General features: G+C 43.5%; 1 long non-coding RNA gene across 1 annotated transcript in view; it reads right to left on the reverse strand.

Moving 5' to 3' along the window:
* Positions 1–10,285, reverse strand: part of LOC122940290 — a 36,126-nt gene extending 25,841 nt beyond the window's left edge. The window contains exon 1 of the long non-coding RNA XR_006390263.1: positions 10,215–10,285. This is a non-coding gene — a long non-coding RNA (uncharacterized LOC122940290). The remainder of the gene's footprint in view (positions 1–10,214) is intronic.
* Positions 10,286–10,729: the final 444 nt, after the last annotated feature.

The raw sequence follows: 10,729 nt of genomic DNA on the forward strand, positions 1-10,729 counted from the left end.
ACCCGCGCGGAATTCTCGCCCTCGTGAAAGGGGCCTTAGTTCACTGCATTATCAGTCGGAAATTGTCGGAAATTATAAAGGTTGCTTGCCATGTCAGGTTTTGAACGTAAGCAACAATGTTCCTATTTACTGACAAGCATGTAGCATGAACTCCATTAAAAAGTTGCACAACTTTACTTAAGCTTTATTTTCAGCCAGAAGACCACTTTGACCTGCATCTGGCTGAGGCCGTCAGTGCATTTCACGCTGGTCCTTGGCACTTTTCGTCCGTGGTACTGTTTATGCTGGTGCAGACTGTGGAAGAATTTCTTATATGCCACTTCTTCTTTCTTGGGTGATGTAGTGAACCTGTTCTGTGTCATTAATTACTGTCTCATTTGCATTTTTGGCCTGGGACTTGCAGGAGAGTGGATTTTGGAATGCTTTGCAGCGGTATCCACAGCGTCTTCCCCAAGATGTTGTTGACATGTCACAGCTAAACAGAAGCGTGCGCGGTCTCGTCGCACAGGAAGCAGCTCTCAGCCCATACTGTTTATCAGCGCTGATACTGGAGGAGCGGCTTTCTGTTTCACACCAGAGGGATCAAGCTGTTAATTTAAGGAAAACTTTGCATATTCCATCTGAAGCAGTTGACATAACATAACGTGGGGAGGGGGGATTTTACAGGGAGATTGTCAAAGCAAAATTTGTCGGACCATTTGGTGATTATCATTAACACAAGCCGCAGCGTCTATAGTAGAATAATATAATAACCCAATTCTTTGCACAGACATGGAGGAAGTGTTCTTGGAAAGAGCAGGGATGGATGTGACTATCATCATTTCTGAATACAATTTCCCCCTGCACCAGCGGAGCTTGCAATCTAATATACATATCATGGATGTGGTCCACATCTCTGAACACTTTGGGGAAAATATACAGTGTGAATTATTCAATTACACCTCAATGTTCAAGTCTTGCAGTCAGACAGAATATGTGGCGGTGGACCTGGTAGTGATTCAAGCAGTTGAACAGTGCACCAATCTCCATCCAGATTAAAGGAGTTGTTTAACCATGGGGATCTATTCTGCAAACATCATACATATCTGGTCCCTGGTGCTGAGTACAGGCTCCTTCGCTCCCCTGCTTTGTTGCAACTCCTGGGTCTCCCCACATTAATATCCGGTTTGATATGGGTCACGTGGCTGCTGCACCATACATGACGTGACCCAGTGAAATGATTCATGGGTGACATGTCTCTGCTGCAGCCAGTCAAACAGGATGTTGACACGGGGAGACCCAGGAGCTGCAGTGAAGCCGGAATGATTACCATTGTGAGTCTGACCACACTGAGGAATTCTGCAGAAAAGGTCTCCAGGGGAAGATTTACGACTATGGATTTGCACATCTGCAGCATTGTACAGTACTATCAAAGAAATTTCATCCATTTTGTTTTCATCCAGATGTTGAAAATCCTGTGCAGACCTTCACACAGCTGAGGGTTTGTTGTATCCAGTCAGACAATACTGTGTGTCCTATACCCATTGCCCGGCTGTGCCCATATGCGGCCTTCAAACAGGAGGTCCGCAATATACAGGCACCGGCCGCTTGTGCACCGCATCACGGATCCAGACCCATTTACTTGAATGAGTCCGCAATCCGGAAGCTATGGTGTGGAACGGAGGCACGGAACCCCACAGAAGCACTGCATGCACAACTTTTTTGCAGTGGGACCATCGGATGCGGATCACAGACCCCATTAAAGTGAATGGTCCTGCCTCCGCATACAGCGGCCCTATGGTCCGTGCCCGTGCATTGCGGACCACAACTTGCGGTCCACAGCACGGGCCTGGTCAGCAAATGTTTGTGTGCATGAGCCCTAAGGACGTGTTTATATAATTAGTACCACAGGCAGCTCCCTTCTTGTAAGGCCTAGTTCACACAAATGTTTTTTTTGCGAGTGTACGGGCCGTTTTTTTGTGTTCCGTATACAGAACCATTCATTTCAATGGTTCCGCCCAAAAAAAGAATGTACTCCGTATGCATTCCGTTTCCGCATTTCCGTTCCGTTGAAAGATAGAACATGTCCGATTATTGTTTGCAAATCACGTTCCGTGGCTCCATTCAAGTCAATGGGTCCGCAAAAAAAAAAACGGAACACATACGGAAATGCATCTGTATGTCTTTCGTATCCGTTCCGTTTTTGCGGAACCATCTATTGAAAATTTTATGCCAGACCAATTTTTTCTATGTAATTACTGTATACTGTATATACCATATGGAAAAACGGAACGGAAAAACGGAACAGAAATGGAAACACAACGGAACTCAAAAACGGAACAACGGATCCGTGAAGAACGGACCGCAAAAAACGATAAAAGCCATACGTTCATGTGAACTAGGCCTAAGTAAATGCCACCTTTTATCAATTACCGTTGATTTGATTTTAATTATGATTCAATAAAAATTATATTTTATATTATATTTTGGTGTGTGTTTTCATATTTGTTTGCGTAGTATTTGTTGCACACACCACTATGAATTGTGTTCGCCCAAATTTGTAGGCGCTGTGCTTTTTAAAAATGCATCAGAAATGCATGCATTTATACTGCGATCAAATTTTTTATGTCAGTTTTTGGCACAAAAATAGTTGCAATACCTCTTTTTGCGACTTTTTAAATGTGCGTGCGACAAAATATTGTCTTATGGGCCTTTTTTACTGAATGGCGGGGGCAGGGCCGGGACTTTGGCTCCAGCAAAACTACTGTCATTTGTGCCTGAAAACAGGCGTAAAAGAGGAGTAAAAATTTATGACGAGGCTCACGTGGGGAGATTCAGGAGCTGCGGCAGAGCTGGAATCCAGAGACGAGGACCAGGAAAGTATGATTACCACCTGGGTTCTGGCCAGGGGGGTTCTGCAGAAAAGATCCCCAGGGATGAACCACCTGCTTTACCCTTTGCTTATACCAGCCTGCTAAAGAGATCAGGAAGCGGCATTGATCTGGTCCCAGCGGTCATGTAACTTCCAGGGTCTGGGAGTCTGTGGAGCTGGCTGGGATCTTAGCGGCCCTGTACAACCTCTCTGGAGGCTGTATTCCCCCCTGTACCCCTGTATTCTGCCCTGTCAGCCCCAGTTACAGGAGAAATCAGCAATAAAAAAATGGAAAGTTAAATGCCCCACAAAGGCCTTGTAACAACATGATAAAGACAACATAGGAAAACAAAAAATAAACAAAATAATAAAATACACCACTAAACCACAACAGCCACCACAACCCACTCATCTCATGTATCAAAATGAACATTATGGAAATAAAGTTTTAAAAAATGAACTTGCTTGCATAGAAATAAAAAAAAATAAAAAAAATGACTTTCCCCCATTTTTATATTTTCCTTGTTATAAAAAACAAAACCAAAAATACAAAAATAAACATGACAAAAATAAAGCCATGTATAACCAAAATAAGGTGCAAAAATTTACATAAGCAAAAAGAAAAAAGTTGTATCTGCTAAAAAAAAAAGGGAAAATGAGCTAGGTCAGGAAGGGGGTAAAAAGCCCAGTTAGGAAGTGGTTAAAATGCAACACAAAAGCAACATGCAAACATGGCCTAAAAGCACAAAGAAAATTAGAACGTTGCAGTTGTGTTCAGTGACAAATGATTAAAATCCAAAAAAGCATTTGTGTAATAACTGAGCTGAGAGAATGGACGGAGAGGAGCTGACCCTGAAGTCATTCCTCAGGACAGAGGCTCCTGGACCCCAGAGTAAAATCTGTACCGGCCAATTCCCTTAGTGTCATGTACTCTTTATAATACTCCTGTCCTCTTAAAGGGGCTGTTTGATATTGTTTGAGATATTTTGAGAAACAGCGCCACTCTAGTCCATGACTATGTCAGGTATTACAGCTCAGCCCCATGCAAGTGATTTCCGGACCATGGATTAGAGCGGCCTTAGCAAAAATTGTAATCTCACAAACAAGAAATATCTTTGGGCCTCTTCAGGCACAAGGGCCCCAGTGCAACTGCAACCCCTGCACCTCCTACAGTTAGGGCTCATGCACACGGCCCTTAGTATTTTGAGGTCTGCAAAATGTGAATCCGCAAAAAATACGGATGACGTCCATGTTGCTTCCATTTTTTTTGCGGATACATTATAACAATACCTATTCCTGTCCGCAAAACAGGCAAGAATAGGACACGTTCTATCTTTTTTGCGGAGCTGCGGAACGGACATAGGGACGCGGACAATGTGGAATCGGATGCGGACAACAAAGTAGTTCTTGTGCATGAGCCCTTATTCCACTGCTGTACTGAAGGACAACCCCTGCCAGGCGCTGGCCTCCTGCACTCACTGCCTGGCGATAGAAGAGTTAATTCCCTCCTGGCACTGGCCCCACTGCTGGTACAATATAACAAACAAATCCGCTCCCTCTGCCGCTACCTCTCTGATATCCTATTTCCATTTGCAGTGATTAAGTGGTTTTTACCGCTCAGACACTTGAAGTGATATCAGCTTATACACCTCCCACTAACCAGGTGCCCTAACGTGTCAATGCAGAGACATTACCATCGGGCCTGTCACTCTCAAGGGCATTCTGATCTTCTCCGGCTGAGCTCAATATCTCGCCAGCCTGCCGCCACCGCCGCTCGCTGCCTCAGTTTTGCCCTGTTTGGGTTTTAATTCACTTTGCTGAGATTGCTTTTGCATTCACTTGGTGACAGGTAGCGATTTGTTTGCCGGGTTCAATTTGACATTTATTGTTAGTATAAAACACTAATAATAATAATTAGCGCCTTTTCCATGTTGCCGGAGTTTTAATGCCAGTACGCGTTGACTATAAAACATCCCCAATCGCTGTCAGCATACCGGATAGTATGATCATATTTGAAAGTAACAAGGGGTTTGTCTGGACGGCCAGGAGACATGCTTCCCTCTGTAAAAGCTCCTCACAAGATGGCGGCTGCCACGACAACCCATCCTGTGCTGTCAAAATAAAATCATGAACGAACACTGACAACATCCTTTTATTCTGATGAGTTGTCGGTGTCAGATTGGAGCTTGCTTAACCCCTTAAAGCCAAGACAATTTTTTTTGTAATTTGCCCCATGGCCTAGTTTAACAGCAATATTACATTACATTTTATCGGTCTTTTTTATAGTAATAGTCTTTAGATTTTTCTGTGTTTTAAGGGATTGTTCACCTTTGGGTGGGTAGGGGGTTGGGTTGAGCAGACCCCCCCCTCCTGGCCATACCTGTAAAGAGAAGCATAATTACCTGCCTCTCGGCTGCCACTTCCTCGCTCAGGTCCCCTGCTGTCAACATCTGCCACTGCAGCCAGTGACCGGCTACAGTGGTGACTGACCCCCTTGAGTCATGTCAATTGGTCATGTGATGCAAGGGGGCCAGTCATAAAGCTGCATCAAAAGCGGAGGCTGGGGAGCAAAGATGCTGGGACCTAACGGCTGGGAGCAGGTAAATATGCTTACCTTTGCAGGTTTGGATAATCCCCTCCCCAAAAGGTGAACAACCCCTTTAAGAAAATATGTTAAAAAACTAGATATAAGGTACATTTTAACTTACAGAAACTGATCAGGACTAAGGATGAGTGAACCTGTTTGGAATGAACCGGTTCAGTCCGAACTTTGCTATTTTTCGGACGGCAGATGAACCCGAATCTTTTCAGGTTTGTTTTGGATGTGTCCACTAAAACGGCACATAGAGCCATTATAGTGCACCAGGGAGGAAAAAGAAGGGTTCTCACATGACCCTGAGAGGAATTAGGGGGGAAGGGGCTTGCCCTGGTTGGAGCCAATCAGTGCTGCAGCAGGCAGGGAGGTGCCCTAGCAGAATGCCATTCTCTTCTGGGCTGTGAATGACGGTGGTTGAGTTTGAAAGTGCCTGGCAGGAAAACAATCTTAGGGAGTCAGGGACAGTGAAAAATCAATCAGTCAAACGTATTGAGAGGGAAAGTGAAGGGAAAGTCTAGGATTCCAAAGAAGAATTGTGTGTGTTATGTACAATAGAGAGAAGAAGGGCAGGGAGAGAGGAGACAGGACCTTGGACTGTGCCTGCCATCAGAAGTGCACCTCAAAAGCAGCTACCTGTAAGCAAATACTTTCATTCCCCACCCTCATTTTCACAGAAATCAATTTTTTTGTGCAGTTCAGTTTAATTCAGCTGCATATACACATGATTACTGCAGCAATACCCATGGGGTGGCAGCAATCTACCAGTGTGTATTGAGATGAAACCTAAAGGGTTTCTGTCACCAGATTTAACCCTATTAAGCTAGCTGACATAAGCGACGTGCTAATGTCAGCTGAACCTAACAAGCCTATTCTTACTTTTATCTATGCCCCCGTTACACCAGAAATATAACTTTTATATTATGCTAATTAGCCTCTAGGGGCAGGGGGGCATTGTTCCTGCTCCTAGAGGCTCCGTTCTCCTACCTTTGTCGCCTCTCTCCAAGTCCTGATTGACAGGGCCAGGCAGCGCTCGCATCCGTCTGCCAGCCCCGTGCTCTGGTGAAATTTTGCGCCGTTCAGTATTCGGTGCAGGTGCAGTGAGGAAACTGGAAGCCTCCGAGCGTCTTTCCCTTACCGCGCCCCCTGCTTCTAGAGGCTAATTAGCATATTATAAAAGTTATATTTCTGGTGTAACGGGGCACAGATAAAAGTAAGAATAGGCTAGTTAGGTTTAGCTGACATTAGCACATCGCTAATGTCAGCTAGCTTAATAGGGTTAAATCTGGTGACAGAATCACTTTAATCTACCGTTTTCACACAGTTGGAATTTACATTTTTTGGGGTATTGTTAAATTTTATGAAACCAACATATATAAATATATGATTACTACAAGACACAAGGTATAGCAGCAATCTACCTGTGTGTATTAATGAGAAATTGAGCATCAGGCCTCAATTGTTCATTTACATATATTCATTTTCCACATGTTTGCAATAATAAAAAAAAAATATGGGGTGGGGGTGGGGATTCAATTTCATTAAGCTGCATGTATACATGATTACTGCAGCAATACCCTGGTGTGGTAGCAATACCAATATTTTCTCACAGCTCAGGCTGATTCCAGATGAATAGACCTCGTTTCCACTTGCCACTTTTGCTCTCTGTCTGTCTGCTACCAACACGTTCTATACGGCTGCTGCAGCCTGCGTCATGCCACTAATGCCTGAATTGTCCATTTATGTGTATATGGTTTCCACAGGGTTGAAATAAAAATAATTAAAAAAATTTTTTTTGGGGGGGGGGGTAAAATTTCATTAAACAGCATACAGACATTACTGAATCAATCCCAACATTTTCTCACAGCTCAGGCTGATTGCGATGAACACATATTGCCCTGCTGCCGGTGGCTCATTTTGCCATTGTTGCTGTCTGTCTGTCTGTTTGCCTAACTACCATCGCGTTCTGTACGGCTGCCGTGCCCTGTATCATGCCACTAATGCCACTTGCCAATCATCACCTTCTCCCCAAGCCACTAAATAAAAATAAATAGCAAGTTTTCGTAACAATTATGAGTCCTAGGAGGCTAGAGGGGGTTATATACCAACTTTCAGGGCAACTGGAGCAACTTCGGTTTGGAACAAACTGATTTGGGTCCGAACCAAACTTTTTCAAAAATTTGTCCTGAAACGAATCTCGACCATAGGGAGGCTAACGTTTAAGCAGAACTGCATGAAGGGGCGTGTTTAACAGTTTTGGGGGTTATCCTTAGGCTTCTTCTGTTGGATGGAATGACAAAGGATAAATGGAAACAACAGATTTTTTAAACATTATGGAATAAAGTACATGACTGATCATTCAGAAGCCTTGATAAAAGAAATCTTATAACCCAAAAACCTACTTATTTGCTCATGGCCGATTCCTTTAAAATAATGCAACCATAGATTGGGAGGATTTGATCCTGAGCTAATGAGCGTTGTGACATTTTTATCAACTATACAGAATATACAGTGTTTGAGATGGGCATATTGTCAGTCTAGTAGGGTACAGAACACGTGATCCTAGTCCTCTGTGAGCAATTATAAGACGACAGTCCCAAGGCTGTCTGGAAGAAGAAAAAGCCTTTATATTTCCAGCAACATTAATTAATTACCAGTACCAGGAGCAGACAGTAAAGACTGTTATTACTGGCACAGAGGTGTGTGACGAGAACTGGAGATATATCAGTTAGGCCTCATGCACACGACCAATGTTTTGGTCCGCATCCGAGCCCCAGTTTTGGCGGCTCAGATGCGGACCCATTCACTTCAATAGGGCCGCAAAAGATGCGGACAGCACTCCCTGTGCTGTCCACATCCGTTGCTCCGTCCCGTGGTCCGCTTTGCAGACAAGAATAGGCAGTTATATTAAAGGCTGTCCGTGCCAATTCGCAAAATTGCGGAACGCGCATGGACACCATCCGTGTTTTACGGATCTGCAGTTTGCGGACCGCAAAACACACAACGGCCGTGTGCATGAGGCCTTAGGGTGGGTTCACACTAGCGTTAGGGATTCCATTATGGCTTTCGGTTATAACATGATTATATAACGAAAAATAACAGAATACCCAGACAGAATGCAAAACGGAAGCCTTTAAAAGGCATTCCGTTTGCTTTCCATCCTAATAGAAGTCTATAGGAAAACATAATGGATCCATCTGGGTCCCGTTATGCAAGATGGAAAACAAAGTCCTGTCAAATGTATCTGTATAGCTCCACCTGCTTATTTTTTCTCCGTTTCACCGAGCTGGTCAAACATGCTCAGTTTAAATCTTCATCTGCCACCAGCCATATGTTCTATTAGAAGCTGCGGCAGTTACAGGGAGAGAACTGCAGCAGAAAGGACATGCCCCCTGAGCTGCCAGTCTAAAGAAGATCTAGCAGATCAATTGGAGCAGTGAATGTGGGGAACTCTGAACCCATGTGAGGTACAGGGCTGGATCTAGCTTTGTTAAAAAGCACTATATGTCTGATTTTCATGTTTTACATCATGCATGGCATAACCCCTTTAAGGCCACATTACATGGACAGATCATGGGGCAATTTTCTGGATGAAACATTCCTAGGAACACTCGTTCATGATAATTGCCTTGTGGAAAGGTGCCACCAATCTCCCGATGTATGAGCAAACACCCATTCATTGGGTGAAGTATCACTGATGTGGACACCAAAGTCATTGTTTCTGGGCAGCATATCATACTGTGTAAAGCCCAGAAACAATGACTTTATTCGCCCGTCCCTATACAGCAGAGGTGTTTGCTGCATGTACAGTAAATGCAGCTCTCACCTCTGCTGACACTCAGGCAATTTTCGGTATAGAACAGTTCATTTCCGATCACTGCTTGTCCACTACATGCAATAAACAGTGAACATAAGCATTACAAAAACACTTAGGCTCCTTGCATACGGCTTCACGGATTGTGTCCGGATGCGTTGCGGGTGCATTGCGGAAAACCTGCGCGAGTGCGCACACAATTTCAATTAGTTTTGTTTGCAATTGCATTGCGTTGTTCAGTTTTTTCAGAGCGAGTGCAAAGCATTTTAATGCGTTTTGCCCGCACGTGATAAAAAACTGAATGTAGTACCCAGACCCGAACCCGGACTTCTTCACTGAAGTTCGGGTTTGGGTTCAGTGTTCTGTAGATTTTATTATTTTCCATTATAACATGGAAAATAATACCATTCTTTAATACAGAATGCTAAGTAAAATGTCCCTTGAGGGTTAAAAAATAATAAAAAAATTACTCACCTCATCCACTTGATTGCGCAGTCATTATCGTCTTCTCTCTTCTTCTTGCAGGACTTGCAAAAGGACCTGCGCTGACGTCATCGCGCACACCATGTGGTGAGCGTGGTGACGTCAGTGCAGGTCCTGCTAAAGATACATGGTGGCTATTGAAGCTAACGGGTAATAACATTAATTGTAAGACTGTTCAGCCTATTATCCTATATTCTTCATTTTAGGGTAACTACAGTAATTTCTTACTGTAACTGGTGTGGCGATCACATTAATTTCTAGAGGATCACCGTTACTCAACAAACCTGGCCAGTACCCTAAATCTGGCAATCAGAATGAGCCCCTGGATCAATAGCCCATTTCCAGTAATGTAGTATGTAATCTATTCTACGTAACACAAAAGCTCACTGGGTCTTCCAGTGAGAGAGTGCACAGCCTGTCTGCAGGTGTGCTTACTTTATATACGACTCTCTTTTGGCTATTTCCTTTCTCACCTTTCTTTAGAGTAGGTCTTCATGGTGACAATGGTGGAATTTTTGCTTTTTCTGCATGTGTTTTGCATATAGTAACACTAAGGTTGTGCAACGCTCGATTTTACTGGAACTGTTGTGTAACTAAATTAGGTGTGGAGCCTTAGTCTGGTGATTGTTTTATATTTTTTTTTATATTTCCCAATCATTGGGCCCTCAGGGGAAGCCCCGGTGACATCATCTCAGTGATCATTACATCCAAGAACTTTCTGGAGAAGATTGTGAGATTGAAGGAAAAGAATGACTTCCTGTAATATAACTAATAATATGGTTTCTATATAACATATAGGAATCAAACAGTTAAATTATTTAGAAGAGGCTCTATATTTAAGGAGAACCCTGAAATATATGAGGAATGAGATTTCTCCACAGATTCTAGAGGAAGGATAAGGACCATCTGCTGGGAGCTGCATTATTTCATATAGTCTATAGTGTTGCCCTCTTTCCACCATACCTCCATACTGAAGGAGCAGATCTGT

The sequence above is a fragment of the Bufo gargarizans genome, chromosome 6 (assembly GCF_014858855.1).
Source record: "Bufo gargarizans isolate SCDJY-AF-19 chromosome 6, ASM1485885v1, whole genome shotgun sequence".
Classification (NCBI taxonomy): domain Eukaryota; kingdom Metazoa; phylum Chordata; class Amphibia; order Anura; family Bufonidae; genus Bufo; species Bufo gargarizans.